This window comes from Equus caballus, chromosome 2 (assembly GCF_041296265.1).
Source record: "Equus caballus isolate H_3958 breed thoroughbred chromosome 2, TB-T2T, whole genome shotgun sequence".
Taxonomy (NCBI): domain Eukaryota; kingdom Metazoa; phylum Chordata; class Mammalia; order Perissodactyla; family Equidae; genus Equus; species Equus caballus.
Window position 1 is genome coordinate 119,338,819 of NC_091685.1, and position 26,151 is coordinate 119,364,969.

A 26,151-nucleotide genomic window follows, 5' to 3' on the forward strand; every position below is an offset into this window, starting at 1 on the left:
TCACTATGTGTTAAGCCCACACTAGACGTGCAGGGGAAGGAGGAGGGCAGACATAGGAAGTATAGGAAATCCTCCTGACCTCAAGAAAGTTAATCGGAAAGACAAAACCAAAATATAAACAATTTGGGTATAATAAAATAGTGATTTTTAAGTACAATAGCAGAGATGTTGACTAGAGTAGACAGACAGCAATCTGGGAGAGATGAAAGTTGAATTGGAAATTTAAGACTATGAAGGGTCAAGGGGATGTTCTTCAGGCACAAACGTCAACCTGGGCAAAGAAGCAACAGCAATGGACATGGTGTGTTCCCAAAACATCATCTCTCTACAGCGCCCCTTACATGCTGGAGTATGTTGTAAAAGAATATAACGGGTGAGGGAACGGAGAGACGTTTAAATGCCAGTTTGTATCTAATCCAAAATAACACAGATTTATGAACAGTTCTTGAAGAAGCAAACCAGAAGCAAAGAACACTTACAGACTGGACAAATCTATTGAAGGGGGCTAAGGGTCCATCATAAGTTAGTGGTAGCAATATTGGAGAATGGATAAATAAAAGAAGGATTTTAAAGAAAAACAATGATAGTATAACATTCAACTTCATTCACATGAGAAAAGTCAAGTCAAAGGTGATGCAAAGTTCTAGCGTAACAAGAGCAGTTGGGGAAGAGAGCTGTCTTTGAATGTGGATCTGAAATGAGAGTGGGATACTGATAGAGATATCTGGGGTTGGGGCGGGGAGTGTTTTTCCCATTCCTGACATTTCCTCCACGTGGATGAATGTCCAGCAGTGTAACCCCTTGGCCTCACTCCACCTCCTCACTCCCTCCTCCCCACATGAGGTTGACTGGGGAACCTGGGAGAAAAAGCTAGACATGCAGCATTTCTCCTTCCTTTTCTCTTCATCTTTGGGCAGCAAGCGCAGGAGGAAGTGCACTCTGCTTTGCTCCACCTGTTTAAGTTTTAAAGTGGACTGTTCAATTTTGCATTCAGCATTAGGAAGTCAATTTTTCACAAATATAAGTCACATTTTAGACTTTCAGCTCTACTAATAACAAAGATGGTATTTTGGTTTCATCTGCTTTACTCCTAGTCCATCCATTAACTGGCTCAGATCTTGGGTGTGGAGGACAAGTACTATTCATTGGTCCCCTAAAACCTCACTAATGTCCTTCAGGTAATGAGATCATACGCAGAGATGCTCATCTGAGAAATATCAACATATAGGTCATAGTCAAAACTGAACTCCCTAGGAATAAGAGCAGAGGAGGGGAGACAGAGAGAGGAATGACCACAGAAGTGTCGCTAAAGCATTCTAATGCATTCCAAGCAAAAAGACCAACACAGGCAAAGTCAGGAAACTATGGGCCACTGTGAGAGAAAAGCAATAACCCTATTTGACTAAACTATAAAGTGTGTGTAGAGAATGGGAAAAAGGAACAAAAGATAAAGCTGGAAAGGCAAGTTAGATCCAGATTTTAGAAAAATTTAGACATTTCTGGACAGCAGTGCGGAAACCTTAAGCATTCCAAACAAATCTATGACTAGACATACACTTCTTCAAGAAGCATAAACTAGAGGCAGCTTAATGACTAGCTTGGAAAGGTAAAAGATAGCCAGTAAGGAGAAGAGAGAGAAATCCAGAGAGGAGTCATAAACCAGGCATGTGCAGAGGAATGGGGAGAGAGAGAATGAATAAGACTACTACAGAATGGTGTGGTCTCAGGTGACTGTTAATTACAGGGGACAAGGGAGAAAAGAGCAAGATAATTTCGACATTTCAAACCTCTGTAACACAAAGACTGGTAATGTCATTAAAAGAAACAGCGAAGTTGGATATGACACCAAAACCACAGGCAACAAAAACAAAAATAGACAAGTGGGACTACACAAAACTTAAAATCTTCAGCATAGCAAAGGAAACAATCAGCAGAGCAAAAAAGCAACCTACAGAATGGGAGAAAATAATTGCAAATTATGTATCTGATACGGGCTTAATATCTAAAATATATAAGGAACTTATACAACTCAACAAAAACAATAAAATCCAATTTAAAAATGGCCAAAGGACTTGAGTGGACATTTCTCCAAAGAAGATCAACAAATGGCCGATAAGCACATGAAAAGATGCTCAACAACACTGATCATTAGGGAAATGCAAACCAAAACTACATGAGATATCACCTCAAACCCATCAGGATGGCCACTGTCAAAAGAACAGAAAATCACAGATGTTGGTGAGAATGAAGAGAAATTGGAACACTTGCGCACTGCTGTGGGAATGTAAAATGGTACAGCCATTATTGAAAACAGCATAGAGTTTCCTTAAAAAATGAAAACTAGAATTACTGTAAGACCCACCTATCCCACTTCTGGGTATTTACCCAAAAGAATTCAAAGCAGAATCGTGAAGAGATATTGCACACCCATGTTCATCACAGCATTAGTCACTATAGCCAAGAAGTGGAATAACCCAAATGTGCATTGACAGATGAATGGATAAAGGAAATGTGGTATATACATACAATGGAATATTATGCAGCCTTTAAAAAGAAGGAAATCCTGTCACATGCTACCACATGGATGAACCTCAAGGACATCATGCTAAGCGAAATAAGTCAGTCAGAGAAGGACAAATACTGTATGATTCCATGCATATGAACTACCTATATAAAGTAGTCAAAATCAGAAATAGAAAGTAAAAAGGTGGTTGCCAAGGACAGAGGGAAGGGAGAAGAGAGAATTATTGTTTAGTGGGTAGTGTTATAAGGTGAAAAAGTTCTAGAGATCTGTTGCACAATAATGTGGCTATAACTACTAAACTATACACTTAAAAATGGTTATGATGGTGAATTTAATATTTTTTTATTATTAAAAAATAGACAAGTAAAAAAGAGGAATTTGTTTGGGGGTGGGGGGATACGACGTTGGGCTTGATTTTGTCCCATATATACACACCCTGCACCTGGTGCTAAAGTGTCCCCTATAAAAACAGCAGATTACGTTGTCAACTCTGAATGCTTGAATACATCAATTTGTCTTACATGTCACTTTTTTGGGACTGTGCCCACTTTAACTTTGGCCTCCATACAGATGCTCCTGTAAATCCCTTACATGGTTCAATAAACATGGACTATGAAACAACATTCTACCCTACTGATGCCAAAACAAAACACTCCAGGATAAATGCAATTTTGCAGATTGTTTCACAGTCCAGCAGTTGCCATTTCATGTTTAGAATCAGAAGATTGCTCCTTTTTGTTGCAAAATAGCATATGCACGGCCATCAAACTCTTGTTCCACTCCTTATGGGAAGGGTGAGTCAGAGCCAAGGAAACTGATTGACCCTCATTTTTCTACTGTGAATCCATTGCAATTCAGCACAATGCAGTTCAATTTAACAGACATTTATTTCATGTCTACTTTTGCCAGACGATAAGAATCAAAGGTGAGTAAGTCAACACTCCTACCTTCAAAGAGCTCAAAGTCCAGCAAGTGAGACAACCAGATACATAAATAAATATAATCATAAAAGTTCTCTAGGGGCCAGCCCGATGGCACAGCAGTTAAGTGAGCATGTTCCACTTCGGCAGCCCAGAGTTCGCCAGTTGGGATCCCGGTGCGGACATGGCACCACTTGGTGAGCCATGCTGTGGTAGGCATCCCACATATAAAGTGGAGGAAGTTGGGTACGGATGTTAGCTCAGGGCCAGTCTTCCTCAGCAAAAAGGGGAGGATTGGCAGCAGTAAGCTCAGGGTTAATCTTCCTCAAAAAATAAATAAATAAAAATAAAAGTTCTCTAATAGAAGCATTATCAAATGCTATAAAAACACAAATCGGGGAAAAGCACTTCCTGTGGTAGTCACACAAAAAAAATACAAATGTAGCATTTGAGAAGGAGAGGAAAAGAATTGACACTTTGAGGCTCTCCTCTGGCCTGTGTACTCGATATAGTTTCTTTTATTAAATCCATTTTTCTGATGAGGAAACTAAGATGAGCTCTTCATCCAAGCCCGCCTGGGTCCAAAGCTCATGTTCTTTCAGGAGAGTAACGGTGCCCCCAGTGAACAACAGAGAGACATCACTTATGACCAAAGGAACAGGAGCAAACACAGACCCACCAGTGCCTGCCACACATAAGAGGAGTGATTGATGCCATGCAACTAGAGCAAGGAAAATGATGGAAATACTGGCTAAAGATAAGCTGGGAGAGTCAGCTGGGCCTGGGTTATGAAAGGTCTTCTAATTACTAGCAAGTAATCTGAATTAAAATCCTGTAAGCCAGCAATTTTCAACTACACTCTAAGCACAACGCCCATACAAGAAATTTTGCAGGTTTTTTTTATACTGGGGAATTTTGAGTAAGATTTATTTGAAGAAAGAAAAAGCTTCCATTTCTAAAAATCATCTTTAAAGAAAGCCCACAGTAGTAAATGGAGAATGAGAATGAAATGATCTCCTATACGCTTTAGAAAGATAATAGGGTGGCTGTGTGGATAACAACTTTTAGGCCAGAGACCTCTCAAGAAGCTTCAGAAATAAGATAACACAGAGCCTTTGGGGATCTAGCTAGACAGACAGTGGTAGAAAGATGAACTAAATAATTGAAATATTTAGAGCTGGGTGAAAAATTTGCTGTAGGGAATAAGATATAAAGAGGAATCAAGAATGACTGAGATTTCTAGTTCAAGCAACAGAGTACTGATCATTAACTGAGACTGGGAAAGTGGTGGAGGAGAAAGCTTGGAGAACAGAATTAGTTCAGATTTGCTTGGTTTTGACATGTTGAGTTCGAAGTGTCTGCAGGACACACAAAAGGAGACATCCCATGTTAATGTACTCAATGGGGGGAATCCTTTCACAATGTATACGTATATCAAATCATCATGATCTACACTTTACATATTGCACAATTTTATATGTCAATTATACTTCAATAAAGCAAAATCTTTTAAAACATTAATGAACCATAAAATAAAGAAGACATCACAAAGTAGACATATCTATGAATCTGGAGCATCAGGGGGTGGGGCTGAAGATATTTTAGCAGAGACCACTAATTTTTCCCCCTTCTTCCTTGTAGTTATTAAACTTGCAGTTTTCACAGAGTCCATGGCCACTCATTTCTCAGCCTCCCTTGAGACTACATGTGGTCAAGCTGCTGGAAGGAGCTTAGCCTCACTATGACTAATGTGGGAGTCATCAGCTCATAGTTGAAACCTCAGGATGAATGAGATCTTCAGGGAAAAAAGGAGAGAAAACTTGGAGGAGCATGATAATGAACAACAATCTCTAAAAAGTGAGGAAAAATGAGACCAAAAAGAAACAGTCACAACAGAGGTAGGAGGAGATCAAGAGAGAGGAGACAGGAGGCTGGTTTAGAAAAGTAAAATTGGGCAGAGGAAAACTAAGATGGAGACTAAAAAGAGGCTAATGAATTTGGTGACATTGGCTAGAACAAAGTCAGTGAAGTTGTAGGGGCAGTCTGCCTATTAAAAGTTAACAGGCCAAGACTATACAGTGGAGAAAAGATAGTCTCTTAGATAAATGGTGCTGGGAAAACTAGAAAGCCACATGCAAAAAAATGAAAGTAGACTGTTATCTCATACCATACACAAAAATAAACTCAAAATGGATCAAAAACCTGAAGATAAGTCCTCAAACCATCAAACTCCTGGAAGATAATATAGGCAGTACACTCTTTGACATCGAACTAAAAAGGATCTTTACAAATACCATGTCTTCCCAGACAAGGGAAACAAAAGAAAAAAATAAGCAGGTGGGACTTCATCAGACTAAAGAGCTTCTGCAAGGCAAAAGAAACTAGGATCAAAACAAAGAGACAACCCACCAACTGGGAGAAAATATTTACAAATCACATATCTGACAAGGGGTTAATCTCCATAATATATAAGGAACTCACACAACTGAACAATAAAAACACAAACAGCCCAATCAAAAAATGGGCAGAGAATATGAACAGACATTTTTCCAAAGAAGATGTACAGATGGCCAACAAACACATGAAAAGATGTTCAACATCACTAATCATCAGGGAAACGCAAATCAAAACTACACTAAGATACCACCTTCTGCCTATTAAAATGGCTATAATCACTAAGACTAAAAATAACGAATGTTGGAGAGTATGTGGAGAAAAGGGAACCCTCATACACTGCCGGTGGGAATGCAAACTGATGCAGGCACTATGGAAAACAGTATGGAGAGCACTCAAAAAACTAAAAATAGAACTACCATACATCCAGCTATCCCGCTACTGGGTATCTACAGAAACAACTTGAAATCAACAATCTAAAGCAGCATATGCACCCCTATGTTCATTGCAGCACTATTCACAACAGCCAAGACAAGGAAACAATCCAAGTGCCCATCAACTGAGGATTGGATAAAGAAGATGTGGTATATGTATACAATGGAATATCACTCAGCCAGAAAAAAAGACAAATTCATCCCATTTGCAACAACATGGAATGACCTGGAGGGAATTATGCTAAGCGAAATAAGCCAGACTAAGAAAGACAAACACCAGATGATTTCACTCATATGTGGAACATGAACAAACACATGAACAAAGAAAACAGTTCAGTGGTTCCAGGGGAAGGGGGGTGGGAGGTGAGCACAGGGTTGAAGGGGAATGCTTATCTGGTGACAGTCAAGAAATAGCGTACAATTGAAATCTCACATTGATGTAAACTATTACAAACTCAATTAAAAAAACAGGTATGTATTTATAAAAAAAAAAACTTAGGAAGGAAGGAAGCAGATACAATTGAGGAAGACTACTGTTTCAAGAAGTAGAGAGAAGAGAGATGAAGAAAGGTATTTTGAAGGTCAGGATTACAGTTTCTTGTATAAGCTAAATAAAACCCCTAAATGTGAGGCAAAGTCAAGTCGTGGCGACTCAAAGGAATCAGAAACCAAATAAGAAGGCTTACTTACCACCCTAGATCTGGCTGGGTACCCCAATCAGCACCAACATGGGAAGTCAGAAGGAAGGAAGGAGGTCAGGGTAAATTTTTATCCTAGCCTCAAAACCCCCAATATTAAGACAACATCCCAAGAAAAACCCCAAAATTTAAAAATAACTTTTGGGAATCCACATTTTTGTAAACTCTTCAGTAAATTTTTGCATGTTGACAGGTATTTCCAAACTGACATTGGCAGTGGCTCAGTGACATGACAGCAATATAAAATCCACAAGGGTGCATGAGAAGGGAAGTGAGCGGTGGTTAATTTCCCAGAAGACACGCTATTTCCATCAGTCACATCCCTGCAATGAGAACACTCCCATCCAGCTTTCCCAACCCCAAGAGAGGGCTCCAGGTGCATTCCCTTCTTTAATTGGTTTCTATTCTCACACCTTCCTTTTAAGTCATCATTTTCTGGAATAACTGGTATCTGTGAATTCTCACTAGACTCCATTTCCTTCTACTGAAAAGGAACTTAAATTGCAATATAAGGAAGATAAATGCTCTATGTTTAACTGAATTTTCCCTGTTGTTTTATAACTAGTCCTATTTGCTGCATTCTGTAGTTATATGTACAGAGAAAAAGAAAAAACACCTAAGTAAACAATGTTCATCAATATTTGAGCCCCATCTTCAGGTAATTGATTATATTAATTGATTACAACGTATTTATTCTAACCACCAGGCAAGAGATTCTACATTATTCCACATTCTTTTCTTTTACCTCCTAGCAAAATTTTATACTTAGCACAATAATTGCTAAACACGGATTTTGCAAAAAATGTTTGATAGCTCTTTTGCAATTTTATTAGCATAATGGGATTTCATGAAACTCTGTTTATCCCTTTATACAGGTGCACTCCTTATTTAGGTTCTGCCATGATGGTGGAAATGCCATCAGTATAAACGGAGAGTAATATGCAAGATTTCTCTCTGAAATGCACTGCTGTGTTTAGAGTAAACATGAGTTGAATACGTTATTCTTTATATTACACAGTGAACTCCTTCTGATATCCCATGAGAAGAATTTCTTTCTGGTCCAAGTTCCAGGGATAACTATGTTTCACGTGAGCAAATGACATCATAATTTTCTAGATACTGAAAATCAAATAACTAACTGCTTCCTTCATAAACTTCTAGTAAGCTTAGCACCAAATCAATGTCCTCCCCTTGCAAATGCATAAGATTTTATGGCAAATATTTTTCAGAATGAGGCTCACTCTTAAATCCATTTTACTTTCCAACTTTATCTTTCCTTTGCCTTAGTTATCCTAGCTATTTTCAATTTAGATTTTCCTTGCTCTGTATATATCTCTGGGAGTTTTCCTCAAATTTTAAGTACGGAAGGATATAAATGGATGGATCAACTGATGGATGATTGAAGTGTACACCTGATACTGCTAGAATTTCCATCCTAAGTTAATGCATTCATTCACTCATTGAGTCATTCATTCGACGAGCATGGGTCCAGTTCCTGCTAAAGGAGAAGCATTGAGCCAGGCACCAAGAGGGACCTAGTGATGGCTCCTAGTCTCAAGAACTTTCTTTTGGGCAGATAAGCCATGACAGGAAACTAATAATGTATGATAAACTGTGATCAGTATCATAAGGAAGGGACAAAGAAAGTGCAATGAAAATCTTATCTGACAAAGACACATTGCCAACCTATGCTAAGAGCTGTCTAACCGTGAACTCAGCAGAGGAGCTAAAGCTGTCTTCACACCATTGTTGGGAGCTCTCAGATGAATCAACATAAGTTATCAAGTACCATTCTGGACCACTTTAGAGGAAACATCTTCTCAAAATAGGGAAAAGGTGAATACAATTTTTTTTTTTTATTAATGTTATGATAGATTACAACCTTGTGAGACTTCAGTTGTACATTATTGTTAGTCATGTTGTGGGTACACCACTTCCCCCTTTGTGCCCTCCCCCCAGCCCCCCTTTTCCCTGGTAACCACCGATCAGATCTCCTTGTCAATATATTAACTTCCACCTATGAGTGGAGTCATATAGAGTTCGTCTTTCTCTGACTGGCTTATTTCGCTTAACATAATACCCTCGAGGTCCAACCATGTTGCTGCGAATGGGTCAATTTTGTCTTTTTTATGGCTGAGTAGTATTCCATTGTGTATATATACCATATCTTCTTTATCCAATCATCAGTTTCTGGGCATGTAGGTTGGTTCCACGTCTTGGCTATTGTAAATAATGCTGCGATGAACATAGGGGTGCAAGGGACTCTTGGGATTTCTGATTTCAGGTTCTTAGGATAGATACCCAGTAATGGGATGGCTGGGTCATAGGGTATTTCTATTTTTAACTTTTTGAGAAATCTCCATACTGTTTTCCATAGTGGCTGTACCAAAGGTGAATACAATTTTTAAAGAAATTAATGTATTCCTGGGGCCGGCCTTGTGGCCAAGTGGCTGGGTTTGTGTGCTCCGTTTCAGCAGCCCAGGGTTTCACCACTTTGGATCCTGGGCACAGACATGGCACCATTCATCAAGCCATGCTGAGGTGGTGTCCCACATGCCACAGCTAGAAGGACCCACAACTAAAAATATACAACTATGTACCAGGGGGCTTTGGGGAGAAGAGGAAAAATAAATCTTTAAAAAAAAAAATTAATGTATTCCAGTCCTGTGAATCTGAGATAGTATTCACAATAATAAATTTTTCTACATACCTTAAAAAACATCAAGATATTATCTTACTTTTCAAAACAACTTTGTGTTATAGTCACAAAATTCTTGTATGCATGTAATATTATTCTAAATATTTATTTACAGAAATATAAGTTATTCTTAATGTCAGGTTTTGAATTTAAATTATGAAAGTTGGTTGCTTTAAAGTCTAAAGAAACTAAGTTCCAGATACACAGTAGAGAAAGAAGATTAAACAAAAAAGATGTTACTTAGGAAATATTTAGAGTGAGCTCCAATATACCCATATACCCATTTTATGATTTTTTCAGGGCAATACAGTTAAATTTTAGAATGAAAGACCAGGGGCCAGCTCCATGGCCAAGTGGTTAAGTTCTCGTGCTCTGCTTCAGCGGCCCAGGGTTTCACCGGTTCCAATCCTGGGTGCAGACATGGCACTGCTCATCAGTCCATGCTGAGGCAGCATCCCGTGTACCACAACTAGAAGGAACCACAACTAAAATATATACAACTATGTACTGGGGGGCTTTGGGGAGAGAAAGGAAAAAAAAATCTTTAGAATGAAAGACCACATTAAGGACAACACTCCCCAAACATAGTACATTGGTATCCTTTAGAAGATCCTTAATAAGCATTCTTAAAAAAAAAAACATTTCATTGTAAAAGACATTTGGAATCACAGACAAGAGCAAGAATTCTCAGCACCTTTTCCATATGCTAATATGCATTAAAGATGAAGGTGGGTGGGATAGAACATGCAATATTTTTCAATCTCTTTTGACTGAGAACATTATTTAACATAAAACATCTCTTAACATTTCATGGGCCACTAGAGCTCCAGTTTCTTCACATCACTGTCGGGTGTTCTCAGGTAAATCAAATGTGAGACCTTAACGGAGCGTCTGGTATTTGGATGATAAAAAAAGAAAGGATAGTTGAGGGAGAAGTGCTAATTTCACGTGAATTTCTCCCACACAAAATCTCTTAGCAAATCACAGTTGACATCTCTGTGGTAGGCTAAATAATGTCCCTTCCCCAAAGATGTCTCATCCTAACCCCTGGAGCCTGTGAATGTTACACCATGTGGCAAAAGGGCCTTTGCAGATGTGATTAAGCTACGGACTTCGAGATGGGGGGATGATCCAGGTGCGCCCAATGTAACCACAAGGATCCTTATAAGAGGGAGGCAAGAGGGTCAACAAGGGAGAAGGTGATGTGATGACAGAACCAGAGGTTGGAGTCATGTTCTTTTTTTTAAAGATGGGCCCTGAGCTAACATCTGTAGCCAATCTCTTTTTTTTCTTCTCCCCAAAGCCCCCCAGTACCTAGTTGTATATTCTAGTTGTAGGTGCTTCTGGTTATGCCATGTGGGACACCACCTCAGCATGGCCTGATGAGTGGTACTAGGTCTGCACCCAGGATCTGAACCTGCGAAACCCTGGGCTGCCGAAGCAGAGCGCGTGAACTTAGCCACTCAGCCACAGGGCTGAGTGATGTTCTTTGTGTATGGGATCAGGAGCCAAGAAATGCAGGCGACCTCCGGAATTTGGAAAAGGCAAGGAAACAAATTCTCCCCTAGAGGCTTCAGAGGAACCACAGCCCTGCCAAAACCTTGCTTTCAGCCCAGTGAAACCCATTTGGGACTTCTGATCTCCAGACTGTAAAGTAATAAATTTGCGTTGTTTTAAGTCACTGAGTTTGTGGAAATTTATTATAGCAACAATATGAAACTAATATAATATCTCAATAGTTAAAAGTAAAGAAATTACTCTTATGAATCATAACTCTAGCTTTCAGAGGTTTAATCTATTGCTTTCTTCAGTGGGAATGTTATTTTAAGAGAAGCACCAGATATCTGTTGACATCAAAAATAATGTGGGGTAAAGGGTCATTCACTTTTTACTTCAAAAATGTCTTCTCCTATTGAATTTTTTATAAGAAGTACAAATTATCTTTAATGGAAAATAATTAGTTTGAATTAATATAAATAATTTGACGTTGGATATTCAATGGGGTCTATAGTCATTCCTGACCTGTGAGAAGTTCATAGCCAGAAATAACCATGCCCTTCAGTAAAGCTACAAGTTGACACAACCAGGCAAGAGTTATTTGTTAAGTGGGAGAATAAGTATTTATGCACCGGTTAGAATGGCTATAATTAAGAAGACAAGAAATAACAAGTGTTGGAGACGATGTGGAGAGAAGGGAACTCTCATACACTGCTGGTGGGAATGCAAACTGGTGTAGCCACAATGGAAAACAGTATGGAGATTTGTCAAAAAATTACAAATAGAATTACCATATGATCTAGCTATCCCACTTTTAGGTATTTATCCAAAGAACATGAAATCAACAATTCAAAGAGATTTATGCATCCCTGTGTTCCTTGCAGCACTTTTCACAATAGCCAACATGTGGAAGCAACCCAGTGTCCATCAATGGATGAATGGATAAAGAAGATGTGGTGTATATACATATACAATGGAATATTATTCAGCCATAAAAATAGACAAAATCTTGCCATTTGCAACAAGATGGACGGACCTTGAGGATATTATGTAAGTGAAATAAGCCAGACAGAGAAAGATGAACATATGAACCACTCATATGTGGAAGATAAACACATGGATAAGGAGAACAGACTAGTGTTTACCAGAGGGGAAGGGGGTGGGGGCAGGGCAAAAGGGATAAAGGGGCACATATGTATGGTGACGGATAGAAGCTATGGTGGTGAACACAATGCAGTCTATGCAGAAACTGATATATAATAACGTACACCTGAAATGTATACAATGTTATAAGCCAATATGACCTCGATAAAACAATAAAAAAAGAATAAGTGTTTATGCAGCAAACCCATACCCAAGAATTATTTGATCAGTAAGACAATGTTTTGTGGGTGTAATTCTTCTAACGAGGAAGCCAGGAACAAGTCTAGGCTGCCAGGCCACTGGGCAAAATTCCCAAGAAATGGCAGGCCCTTTTGCTCCTCGTTCTACAGAAAAAAAGAAAGTGATCTCATTTTCCACCAATTTCCTTCTCATTCAAGACACCTTCAGATCTGTTTGTAAGCCAGGTCTCTGTCATCCGGTATAATATGTAAAAAATGTTAAACAGCTCCTAAAAAAGAACCCCAGTCAAGGAACTCTTCATGTCAGAAGCTCAGATAGAATTCAAACGTATTTTCCCTTAACATTTTTTAAGCTTAAGTTAATAATTATCCACATTACTGAACACACAACATGAAAGCCTTTAGATAGCCAATCTGAAATTAAAACCAACCAAAGAAATTAAAAAGTGGTCAGCTTTCTAAATACACACCGCAAGGTTGTTTTGTTTTGTTTTGTTGGCTTTTGCATCATACACACTTGCTTAAAGACAAGATGTTGTGGGTTCATCTCTAAAGACAGAACACCCCATCTTCATGTCAGGGAGTGACGACCAGGTCTTCTGTAGAGGGGTTTCCGTATGTGTCTAGATTATAAGGTAACAGCAAAAAGAAGCATGTAATTTCTTCTCTACAACAGAAGAAACCAGACCTGAAGTCATTTACAAGGGCGGTTGACAGGGCTTCCAGAAGTGTTCTTTGTGTGGCCCATGGGGAGGGAGGGCATTGCTTGGTGAAGAGCTGAGAGCAATCAGTGCTCACGTAGAACAGTGGGAAAGGTGCGTACTTCTGCTGTGACCATTTTAAACGATGATGCTTCTGAGAGGCAGTTGAATGCAGAGGTGATGAGCTTGCATTCTACTCTACGCTTACCCATGTTGGAGTCCTGGCCCTGCGGAGTGACTTTGAGCCTTACTTAACCTCTCTGTTTCTTCATCTATAAAATGAGGATGCTACTACTAGCGCCTACCTCATAAGGTGGTTAGGACTGAATGAATTAATACATGTAAAGTGCTTAGGACAGCACCGAGGCGCAGCAAGACACTGTGCATGTGTTTGCTCTTATGGTTTTATCTCTGCATACTTCTCACCCTAAACAAGTCCTCATAATATTAGCTGTCAGCTATATTCTCCCTCTTGGACATCGTAGGGGCTAAATTATGGACCCTCTAGGGATATAAGCCCTGGGCCCGTATCCCCCCCAAGCAGTACTCCCCACCTAACCCAGAATCTGTCCCTTAATCTAGGACTGTGACTTTCTGGAGGAGAGAATTCACACCCTTCCCAGACGCTGTTATATCAGCACTTCAGCCGGCCCCCTCCAGAGGAAGCTCCTTCAAGCCAGGCAAGGGTTCCCTTCCTGAGGAGCCTCCCAGAAATATCGACGCTGAATGGACAGCTCTCTCTGTGGGATGCAGTGCATCGCACGCTGGCGGTTACTCTCCCTATTAACCACCTCACTCCTGCCATGCTCTGGGCCAGTGCACAAGCATCATCTGATGAAAATGCAGATTCCTAAGCCTATCCCAAGATCTGGACTCCGCAGCTGAGGAAGGGTCCCAGGAGAGGCCACAGAGCGCACTCTGGGAAATGCTGCCTGTTCCAGACAGAGATGCTTCGCCTGGTGCCAGCTGTCAGACCAGGACCACGTCTTATTCCTCTTTGTACCTCCAGCACACAGCACTAGCTCTAGCACATCATAGTTGCTCAATAAATTAGTGTTGCATGAATGAGTGAAAGCAGGAGGAAAAACTCTTGTCCTTCAGAGATGGAACAACAGCCCATTGGCCAACATACAGAGGAGTGCAAAACTAGCGGAGAAAGCACACAAGCAGGCATTTTTAAGAGGTTTCCCCCTGAAGGACTCCCAGGTACAGAGAATGTGAGAGACAAAATTTCAACCATTACATTTAATTCTCTTTAAAGTCTTCCATCAATCAATAAAAACTATACCCAGGATGAAGAGCAGACATGGGCCATTATTGTTTAAAGCCGGCTGGTGAAATCTAACTTGTCATGGATTAATCATAAGGTAACTGAAAAAAATAAGCAGTCTTCGTGTTCTTGATCATTTTCCTCCACTTTATACTTTACTTTTAATTTAAGTAACAGAGCAATTCTGTGAGAGTTTGTGATGCTCCAAATTTCAATGAATACACCAAATGACATTCATCTTAATCAAAACCATACTTTAATATTTGATAACATTCATTCAAATTCATCAAAACACTTAGCATCACCACTCTTTGAAGACTCAGCACACGTTCATGATATCCTTCTATCGAAGCAGACAGAACAAACATCACTAGAATGACCAGAAATATCTCTTGTTTTCCAGGCTGTTACTAAAACGCATGTGTGCTCCTTCAGCACATTTCATTGAAAAACAGCCTGATCCTGAACATCAGGGAGTCAATTGTTCTTTTCCAGTCTGCAGTGCTGACTCGATGTTATTATCTTCGGCACATCTTTTCAAATGACTTAACCTTTCTGCATTCTGCATGTCTGAAAACTTGGGATCAGTGCATGAAAGTATAGTGCTTGTCAGCTATAACACAGGAACACAGGAAGAAGAAATGGGGTGATGCTGAGAAAGGCCAGCTTTATCCAATCACTTGGATGACGAGATGGTGCAGAATGTCTCCTTGCTTCATGGTGCTTCTGAGAATTGAAAGGTTATAGGATGAGAGCAGAAAGTAGGAGAGGAGATGCTAGAGGCCTGAAGTTCATAGAGGAAAGAGGAAAAGCTGACCATGATTTGATAGGGGAAAGTGGAGGAATAAAGCTAAAGCCAAAGATGTTACAAAGATGAGGAATATATGGGAAAGAGAAATACGAAGAGGGCAGGAGAGAGTGTACTCATGAGTTTCTAGAAAAAATAATTTAACGTAACTTTCAGGCAAATGCTATTTAAAGTAACATTTGGGAATGTTCATTTGTCATGATTCTATTTAGTTTTAATTCCCACCTGAGTTTAGACAGAGTATAGGAAGTAACACAGACTTAGAGTCACATCAGGATAACTTTCTAATCCTAAAATGAGCTGGAAACCATGGATGGGGCAGGGAGAGCGTGGCAGCAGAGGGGAACACTCTGTTCCACAGCTCACAGAGTTGCTTGCATTCTACCTGGTCCCTTCTGGACTGAGGCAGCTGAGAAGTGGGCATTTCTCAGTATGCAGCAAGGCCTCCGGGACGGGGAGCTGTGACCCCAGCAATTCCAGGTGGCTCTCCATAAGGCTAACAGCAGAATGACGGAAGGACCACTTCCAGCAAAAAGCTCAGGGCAGCTAAGGTTTGTCTTTTTTTTTTTCTTCATTCCTGAAAACAGTCTAGGAGAAAGAATAACCTTCACTGCTGCTCAAATTGGAGGAAAAACAAAGGAAGGGAGAAGAGTAGCACTATTAAGCATCTATTTGCCAGGCCCTGTCCAATGGACTTTGCATGTGTTATTTCATTTAATCCTCAAATATTAACAAAAAGTTCATCTTACTGAGCACTTACAACATGGTAGGCACTGTACCAAGCATTTTGATAGATTATTCTATTTAATCCTTAGAAGAGTCAAGATACCAGATGTCATCATTATTCCCAATATATGAACGAGGAGAATGAGGCTTGAAAAGGATAAATAATTTGCCCAAGGTCATGTGATTAATAAATGATCCAGAGTTAAAATACAGGTCTGTCTGACTCTAACTCTCATATTTATACTAAATTAACATGCAGAACGTTAAAATGTCAATAATTACTCTTCTGTTAAAATATAACTCCTAAAATTCCATAGTGTAGTATTCATCATAAATACGTAAGTATATGAGAAAATACAGTAAGAAAAAATATTTAAACAACCCAAGAGATAGAAAAAGAAACATGCCAAGTATCCATAAACAGAGGACCAGTTAAAGTCTGGTACAATAAAATGCTATGTGGTCTTTACAAAGAATAAACCAACTGTACTTAGGCTAATAAAGAAGTTGATGAGGGGAACCTCAAAAGAAGTGGAAGAATTAGAAAGTATTTTGCAACACTTAATGGAATAATGGACTGAGGCAATGATAACCACTGGATGCCAAAAACATTAGGTGAAATGTGGATGGGAAACTTTATAATGGGCAGATCAGGCTGACGCCACCCAAATCCTCCGCTCAATCTTAGAATCACCCGAAGTGAAACCAGAAACACATGAGCCTCCTGAGATGACACAGCAAGAACACAGCAAGACCACCTAGGAAGGATTCTTGCCCAAAAATATTCAACCTGAATCTAATCAAGCCTCAAATACGAGGGAAAGAGGAACAAGTTGAACAGCACTTGGAGGAAACATTCAAATCAAGAAAGTAGGGTCTTCTGCAGGATAAATAACCTTGTTTCTTGAAAAGATAAATATGCTTTTTTTCTTTAAAGGAAGAGAACTATTGAAGTTTAAAAGAATGCCATATGTGGACCTAATTTGGTTCCTAATTTAAACAAAACAACTATAAAAAGCCATTTTTGAGAAAATGAGGTAAATTGGAAAACAGACTAGGTTTTAGATCATATTAAGAATTACTGTTAATTTTCTGAGATGTGATAACAGCATTATAGGGATTTTTTTAAAGTCCTTATGTCTTAGGAATACAAACTGAAGCTTCTATGGGTAAAATTACACGATATCTAGGATTTATTTTAAAATACTCCAGAGAAAAAGGGGGAGGTATAGACGAAACCAGAATAGCAAATGTATTTCTTATTATGAAAATTTTTCAACATACACAACAGCAAAGAAATAATATAATGAATCTGCATTCATCCAACTTCAATATTTTGCCAGTCTTGGGTCAAGCTATTCCTCCCACACATCATGTTTTCTTGTATATTTTAAAACAAATCTCAAACATCAGACAACATATCATTTACTCATAAATATATCAGCATGCATCTCTAATTGATAATAAAAAATTATTTAACATACCCACTAGGCACCGACCACACCTAAGTTAATGATACATTACATATTATACATTAACACAAGTTAATGATAATTCATTAATATCATCTTATACACAGTAAGATTGGCAAAATACTGGTATGCATGTTGAAGCTGGATAATAGATACCCGGGACTTCATTATACATTCTAATTTTGTTTTCATAATAAAACATTTGTTTAAAGAAAAAGGTAACTTTGTACATACTGATATGGAGCAATACCCAAGACATATTAAGTGAAAAACGGCACAGAATAGTGTATGAAGCATGCTCCAATTTGTGTTTTACAAGATAGATATAGATACACGTATATATAGTCACGGGATATAACCAGAAAATACACATGGAACCAAAAACAGCAGTTGTCTCTGAGGAGGGGAACTCAAGCCCCAGGGAAGAAGGAAGACTTATTTATCCTTTTGTACCTTTTGAAATGGGGACAGTATATTATATATTCAAAAACATAAATCATTCATAAATTAAAAGGAAAAAACAAAATCTACAGCCACCTGGGTACATGATGTATCATCAAAACTAATCATTAACTGTGATGATCAGTCACGGCTTACACTAATCTCACTTGGTGTCCTCCCAGATTTATCTAGGAAAATTGCCCTGATACCTCTAAACTCAGAAATCCCCACCATGTGTCCAATCCAATATTCCAGTGTTCTGGGTTTTGGAGCTACTATGCTCTATAAGATTGCCTCTTTAGCTTGCTGTCATCTCCCCCTACCTAGCATCACCTATTTTGCTTATTCTGATTCACACATTTTCTATTTCGGTATTCCAAGACTTTCTTCAGTAGAGCCAACGCTCTCCGTTAACTTCTTTGATGGTTCAAAGTGAATGCAAGACCACCTTTCAATCAGCCCCATGTCCACATGAGACCCGCCTTACAATCCAGCTGCTACAGATCACTTTCTGTCCTTCCAACCGACATGTCCCAGCTAAGTATTGACTAACTAACATATGCTGGGCCGGCTACTTTTAAGGGGATTTGCCTTTTTTAAAAATTAAACTTTAAATAATTTAAACAGATTCGTATCTAATCACAAGTATATAGTTTTCTCTTTATAGCAATAATTTAGATTTAACTGAGGCAGCATACCGGGATCTTACAAAGCACCAACACATTTCATTTTCTTTTTCTTTTTTTGTTTTTTCTTTTTCTTGGTGAGGAAGGTTGGCCCTGAGCTAATATCTGTTGCCAATCTTCCTCTTTCTGTTTGAGCATAATTGTCACTGAGCTAAAATCCGTGCCAATCTTCCTCTGTTTTGTATGTGGGATGCTGCCACAGCATGGCTTGATGAGTGGTGTGTATGTCTGTGCCCTGGATCCAAACCGCAAACCCCGGGCTGCCAAAATGGAGTGGGCAAACTTAAGCACTATGCCACCAGGCCAGCCCCAATACATCTCCTTTTTAAATATTTTTTCTAAATTTCTTCTTTTCAACCCCAAATGGAAAATGAAGCAAGAGCATATAACAAATAGGAAACTATAGAATGTTATTCCCTGTGTGAAATTTTAGAGCAACAATTATTTTTAGTAACATCTCAGCCAAATGTTCTTACAGGTCTTAGTTTATTCTGAAATTGAATACTGTACAATATCAGAATGAGGAGTTTAAAATTCTGCAATATTATTCTAAAAGTAACTTTATAACTAGAAAGAATATGATTTTATCTATTTCAACAAAGTTTTAGTAAGCATAAAATGTACAATATGGAGAAGCAACAGCCTTTCCTGACAAAACAATACTTATGTGACTGTGAAAGGATGCAAAATCTACTTTTCAACTCAGCTTCATTCTTCAGTAGGGATGGTTTAATATTGCCTTTATATAAAACCCAGTGATATTAAGCAATGAGGACAAGCTACGAATTGCAAAGTGGATGTTCCAACACCAAGATGAGAAAAAGATCTAATCAAGTAAAACTTTCTGGAGCATATTTTTTCATTAGCACTTGAAAACCACATTTAAGGGTGTACTTTTAAGTGCCGCAAACAAGAGCCCCAACAATGGGTGTTCTGAATGGCTAGCATGAAAGGATTTGTGACATTTCTTTGCCAAAAATCAAGGCACAAGCAGTTCAGTTTGGATTAGATTTTGTTTTCTGGTTTTTGTTCTGTTTTTCCACAGTGTATTCTGTTAAAATGTCAAAGAAATCCAACTTTGAAGTTTCAACCACTAAGCTTACACCTTGAAAGAGCTGGGCCTCACGGTGGATGGCAATTTTGCAAACAAGCAACCTCCTGTAGCAGCCACTGTGCCCAGTTCTGGGAAGACAAAGGTGAAACTCAGCCCTTCTCTCAAGGAGCTTAAAGAACTCTAAGCTAAGTGGACAAATGCCTACTCAGGTTAGGGGACATGAACTGATGCGCAAAAGGAGGAAAATGTCACAAATATGATGTTGGGCTTTTTCAGACTTCCAGTATTAGCGTTCTGCGAAATATTTTAACAGCGCGTTGTTACACTTTAGGAAGCCCTCCAACGTTGAACAGCAAGTTAAATTGACTATAAAGCTACCATGTTTTGGATAAAGTTGAAAGAACTATGCTTTTAAAAACAAGGTCCTGTGATACAAAATTTTGTTAAATGATGGTATTTTCATCAGGAGCTTGCTATGCGGACTGCCTTCTAGATCCTTAAAGTAGAACCAACAAGCAGGTAAGTAGCACACGTGAGCATTTCCCATATCTTTTAACCATATCACACCACAATTTATTAACTTAATGGTATCCAAAATAAAGGCATTCTCTCCTCCCCTCACCAAATCTGTGTGTTGTATGTAAATAAAAGGTCTTTGTCACAACCTTTATGTCTGTGTACACAACTCTAAAGAAATCTATAGTTGAAACAATAAGCATAATTACAAGAGATAGAGGTTTAGACTTAGAAAGACCTGGTTGGAATCTCAGCTGACAAGTCACATGCTTTGGTACAAGTTCACCTTACCACCTGTGAAATGTCCATAGATAAACGCAGTGTTGGTAAAGGGCCCAGCATACGGGAAGTGCTCAGCATCTGGAGTTGTTATTGTTGTTATTATCATTACTACTTACAACACTTCCCCGAAAACCAGTTTAATCTGATGCAAAAGGCACAAACCAAATGGGGTAAGATCAAGGAATAAGAGACTAACAATGTCAGCGAAATCCGACACTGTTTTCAACTGAGGACACTGGAGAGTCTTTTTCTAAATCAATATACACAGAACTACTTTTCTACCAAATCTTCTCAAAGACTGTGTTGTGGTGATATTTTCAAGCGTGGCGTTGTACATCTTCATGACTTCTTTTCCACGCTCAAGACAAAGGACCAAGATGTGCTGAAGACCCACATCAAACCCAAAGCCCAAAAGACAATAAATAAACACAGTTTTCACAAGGAAGCTCTCCGTCTAAACAGCTTAGACAGTTGGGCGTAAATTAGGTTTAAGAGATTGTTCTAAAAAATCAGCATTAATCAAAACAGACTGGAGTGTAGAAGCTTAAATTTATGGTCAGAAAAATCAATCTATAACTTCCATTGACCCCAAGCAGTAATCTCAGATTTCACATTGAAGCTGGCAAAGTTACTAGCACAGTAAACAGTAGCATCTGGCTCTCATGTGGGATGGCGTATACAATGGACTGCTCCATAACTTCAGTCTATTCTAGACATTTAGATGGATGGGCTAAGAGCCCAGTGTGTTATAATAACCCTGAAAAGCTTTTGGCTCTGGCTGTGAACACATTAGCATTAACTTAAATCTGTTGCTTTGTTTACAACAAGAGATATTTGCTTGTGCTTTCTGCCTAAATGGAACCAGTTAAAGGCACCCAGGACCTTAAGGAGTGAAATTTACACCGAGGACAGCAGCTTTTCACCGTATCAAGCGTCTAGAGAACCACCTTCTTTGCATTTCCTCTTAGTTACATCTTTTTAAAATAAGTGTTATCTTTATTTGGAGTCTCTGTTTCTCCACATTAGGAACATCAATTCCTAATTTCCCTTTTCTGTTTTGTTTTTTCCCCCTCCACAACCTGAAGCTTAAAATAAGAAATCAGCTAGAGGGTTCCTTGAAGATGTCACCATTTAGAAATGTCACACATGCAGCCATTTGTTTCCGAGCTGGAGAGCACAGGCTCTTTAGAACAGTGTTCCAATTATTCTTGTTGAAACTACTCAAAGCTACCAGAACTAATTTCTCCCAATATATCACTATAGTTTAACGTCTAGAATGAAAAGATGCCCTCACTGGACCAGTAGAAACTGGTTGTTTCACATTAAGGATATAATCAGAGGGCTTCTGTATTGTAGTCAAGGCTTCCAAAAAATGTAATTAAACAACACCCAATCTAATTATGTGTTTATTGCTTTTACAAATAGCATCAACATGATGAATTACATGTGACATTTATTCATATTTACACTGATTTCAAGCAAATATGTGAATGTCACCCTGACCAAAATTAGACTGAATAATTAACAGATGGGCATTCTAATACCATTATGGAACAGCATTATATTGCGTTATCTTTTAAATCTCGTTACATTCATAAGTAGACATTTTAATGTTCTGTATATTCTATAAATCAATCAACAAGTATTTTTTTGAAAATCTCTTTTGGGTCTAGCAATAATCTAAAGAGAGTAAGTTAAGCTGAAACTTTTAAATTAAGTATCTCTTAAATGGTTTTAAATATGTCACCATGAATAGGGCCTGTGTAAAAAAAGAGCATTAATATGACTCAGAAAACTACCTAAATGGGAAGAAACTTCTAAATGTTCTTGTGGTATTTGATTTTCCATAACTCAACAATGATCCTGATATTAATTAGAGTGGGCCACATCCCCAGTAAGGCAAGACTGGAAAATTAGTGATCAGCTATCTGAGATCTCATCGCAAGAGCCACAAAAATATATACATGCTACTCCCCTGAGAACATGGAACTTAATTTTCTTTTTTTTTCTTTTAGGAAGATTAGTCCTGAGCTAACATCTGCTGCCAATCCTCCTCTTTTTGCTGAGGAAGGCAGGCCCTGAGCTAACATCCGTGCCCATCTTCCTCTGCTTTATATGTGGGACGCCTGCCACAGCATGGCTTCTCAAGCAGTGCCATGTCCGCACCCAGGATCTGAACCCACGAACTCCAGCCCGCCGAAGTGGAACGTGTGCCCTTAACTGCTACGCCACTGGGCTAGCCCCTAATTTTCTTTTTAAGGACTTTCCAGTCTATTGCAACATATTCTTAGGAAAGTGAAATTGCAGTGATTTTACTAGTAATAACACAGCTAAACAGAATAAAAAATAACCTGAAATTGAAAAACACCGAATTTTGTAGGAAAATACTCTCTCCTTAAGTTTCGTGACTGCAGAAGGTGCACTGAGCTGGAAGGCAGGAGATCTGGGTTGTGGTCCTGACTCTGTCACTCATCACATGTACAACTCTGGCTAGTTTTCCCCTCTGTAAAATAAGGGGATGAACCGTCAGTCCTTAAGGTCTGTTCCAGCTCCAAGTCCCTCACTGCATTTGCCTTTCCTGAAAAGTAGAAATCTGGAGTATCGATGGCCCCTCTGCATTAATCATAGCCTGCTGAAAGTGATGGTTAAGACAAGAAGGAAGCACAAAGACATTAAACAGAGCTTGTGTGCATGAGATGGGGAAATGAGTAATTTCCTTCCATTTCTTTTCATAGTACTGTATTAATTTCCAAAGAAATGAAATTCTAAAATTCTCATAAATGGACATCTCTACCCTAAAAAGCAGGCGGTGTGTGCTTACAGAGAGAGAAGGGCTCCTCGGTTTTATGACCAAGCAAGGGCATCATTTCATCCGGCTTTCCTTCAGAGAGATACAGTGCTTGGCATGTGGCCAAAAAGGGGGGTGTGGTCCAGGGGCTGATCGGAGAAGGCAGAGAGAGAGGGCTGGGTCAGTAAGAGTACCTCTGAAATCATTCCTCACACTCTGCTCACCTGCTTTCCCCCAGCAAGTACCAGCTGCACATCCTGTGCCCTTTGTCAGCTTCTCCGAAATGGCCAACAAAATTCTAAGCCAGAAAAGGGACTGTTGGCAGCATAAATCTAGCTTCACTCAAGAACATGGAAGGAGGACAAGGCGGGGTGGGGCAGGACGGAGGGAATCTCCATTTCATTTGGCTCGCACTCTATTTCACAGGGCTCAGAGGATGAATTAGAACCCTCTCTGCACTTACAGCTCGTGCAGTTCAGTGGAATAAAATGGCAAGTTGAATAATCCACGTTCACAACAAAATGGGTGGGGCAAGCTCTTGTCTGTTGTCTGAGGTTCTGGGACTTAAATCATCTATTGCAAAACGCTGTAAAAGAGAATAGACCTCACCTAAGCATACTTCCTTTGCTCCCATCCCACCGTCTTTCCCACCCAAAAGTTTCTGGAATGCTTAAAGGGTTCTGGAATCAGTCTTTGGCCCCAAAGCCTACAGTTTGTGCAGAGACTCACAGAAAAGGCTAGAATTATGCCTTAAAAAAACAAAACAAAACAAAAGAATATTTTTCCAATGCTCAAAGACATAGCCTAATTATTTAATATTTGCTTATTGTCTTTCAAGCAGACATCCTACACCTTGGCCTCAAATGTTCATAGAAAAGTGCCAAGGCAAATAAACAGTCTGTTCTCCTAAATTTCCCTTTACGGCCCCTTCCGACCACACACGCTTATTTTCAGTCTCTAAATAAACTTAGCGCTATACTCCTAGAAGGAAGAGTAAGGTGTTATTGGATTTACTCCCTTGCTCTCCAAAAAGGCCACACCTAAACATCGCAGAGGCGAGGCTCTCTGCAGCTGCCTGGGTGCGGGAATGCGACGCTTGTTACCAGCAAAAACCAATAACGTGCTTGGAAACCTGTACCTCCCGCACTTCTCCCCATTCTGTAATTGGGCTTCGGAAGCAGGAAAGACAATTTGCTGGCTGGGCACAGGGAGAGAGAACTCCATCATGCTTTCACTCCCGGCACCTGTTCTGCCAGCTGACACCACCTAACATAAATTAGACCATTAAGAAAAGGCAATATATTAACGGCACTACAATTTGCCAGAAACTACCCCAATCTCCATGCTCCTCACGGCTGGTTTAGCCTGCTTTCTCTCCCACCACCTATTCACCCCAAGCAGAAAAGGGGTGGCAACCACGAAAAATTTCTCCGGCACAGACACAGCCAGTAGCTTAACACAAGCAGGGATTCCGACCGAGGGCCACCACCCTCTTTCCCGTGTCCCTGCTTACCATGCAGAGAACACCAGGTCCTCTCAGGGGTCTGGGAATCTGAAATCAACCCACTTTAACCATATCTAACAAATCTGCCCTAAATTACAAAAATAGAAAACGCAAATCAGAAAAACACATCACATGGAGTACAAACCAAAATAGGGGCTGGGGGACATTTGCACATCAGTGCTGCCTATGACCTCCAGGATGGCATGTAAAAGAGACCTGCCCAGCCCAGATCTGGGAGAGTGTTTGACAAAGGGCTTCCAGGAATCCCCATCAACACCAAGGCTTCCTCCCCGCTTCCAAAATGCTCTGAATAAGACCTTCTTTAAGCACTTACTGGGAGCAGCAGCTTCTCTCTGCAATGTGCCTGTGAGTCACGCAGCAGGAGGGGCCCGGGAGCGGGGCAGATCCGAGAGCCCCCAGCTTCCCTGCAGGCTGAGGTCTATGAGACAGCAGCCCAGGAGCCGACTTTCCCATTCCAGCCTCAGACTGTAATCCATGTGCTTTCGGCGGGCCAGTCCCAGCTGCCCACAGAGCACCACATGATCCTCTCTGACATCACATCAGCCAGACGTGACAGCCCATCCGCAGCCTCTTTCACACTCACAGTTGCATCATTTGGGTGCCCTGGGCTTGCATTTAAGCCGGTGGTACCGAGGAAGGAACTGTTGTTTTCTCACAAAAAAGAAATTTTTTTTTTGCCTGATTCCCTCTGTTTCTAGCAGAAGGAAAAAATAAGCAAGAAAAGCACTTGGATCTGTAAGCAGCCAGAATTCATCAGATATATGGGAAGTAACTGGAGTTCCACGCCTGGTCTGGGAAGGTGAAGAATGAACTACTGTCAAGATGCCAATACCCTGGGAGTGATTTCATCCGCCAATCACTGCCCCCGCCTTGTGTAGATTATCCTTATATAGGTGTGTGTGTGTATATATATATATCTATATATATAGACAGACAGACATTTAAGTCATAAAATATTGGTGGGTTAAAAAAATATATTGGTGGGTTTTGTATGGATTTTATTTAAACTAGTTACCACTGATTTTAGTTTTCAGATGTTCTCAGGGAGTAACCACTAGACTCGGTGCCATGCACAATAATTGCACTGCGAGGGGATTCACATACAGTCCAGCAGAAATAGACTTACAGACCTAGACAGACAGACAGGTGAGTAGGCAGAAAGTCGGGACCATCTATTCATGCTTGCGCTCATTCATTCAGTAGCCGTTTATTGAGCACCTAGGAGGTTCCTAGCACAAAGCGGGGGATATTAGAATTGGGGCAGGGAGATATTTGAGCAGTGTGCATAGTTTCAAGTAAGATTTCTTTTTATTAGCACAGGGTTTCTAATTTTATTTCTGTGATGTCAAAAAAGTAATAGCTTTATCAAAGCTC

At 39.7% G+C, this 26,151-nt stretch overlaps 1 protein-coding gene across 17 annotated transcripts in view; it reads right to left on the reverse strand.

Annotated features, from left to right (window-relative positions):
- ANK2 (ankyrin 2) overlaps positions 1-26,151 on the reverse strand; it is a 618,697-nt gene that overhangs the window by 502,308 nt on the left and 90,238 nt on the right. For 10 of the 17 annotated variants that reach the window (XM_070259775.1, XM_070259774.1, XM_070259769.1 and 7 more), the window contains exon 1: positions 25,091-25,286. The exons of 1 other annotated variant lie outside the window; for it this stretch is intronic. The gene's annotated coding sequence lies outside the window, so the exon portion shown is untranslated. Of the gene's footprint in view, positions 1-25,090; positions 25,432-26,151 lie in introns of those variants that run through there. 6 more of the 17 variants (XM_070259771.1, XM_070259758.1, XM_070259801.1 and 3 more) reach the window with 4 other exon arrangements.